Raw genomic sequence first — 592 nt, 5'->3', positions numbered from 1 at the left:
ATCTTGCTTCTCTTATCTCAGCCTCTCTATTAGTAGGATTGTTTATTTGATGTTTTTACACTATACTACAGTTTCAGAACAGCTTATATATTTCAAAAGTATTTATACAGCCAAAAGAAACCTAGATAATTACTTGGGAGGTGGCTTGTAAGAGAACAATACGGGGCACTCTAACACGCCCAGGATCAGAGGTGAGGAGGACACAACATCTGCCCCAACACCAGGAGTAACTAGGACCAGCGGGACCAGGCACACAAGAACTCCGCCAGCCCAGTGGCTCAGGTTCCGTCCTGTCCCACAACACCCAGAGGAAGCTCCACTCCTAGGCACTCTAACACGCCCAGGATCAGAGGTGAGGAGGACACAACATCTGTCCCAACACCGGGAGTAACTGGGATAAGTAGAACCCAGGCACACAGGAACTCTGCTAGCCAAGTGGCTCTGGTTGCTTCCTTTCTGTCTGGGCCAGCCAGTGCCCTGAGCAGACCTTGGGCACAAACTCTGCAGTCATTCCCAAAACACCTAGAGGAAGCTCCACTCCCAGATGCTCTAACAAGCCCAGGGTCACAGGATCCCAGAATCACAGGATCAC

Source organism: Mastomys coucha, chromosome X, assembly GCF_008632895.1.
Source record: "Mastomys coucha isolate ucsf_1 chromosome X, UCSF_Mcou_1, whole genome shotgun sequence".
Lineage (NCBI taxonomy): Eukaryota > Metazoa > Chordata > Mammalia > Rodentia > Muridae > Mastomys > Mastomys coucha.
This window is presented reverse-complemented; position numbering follows the sequence as displayed.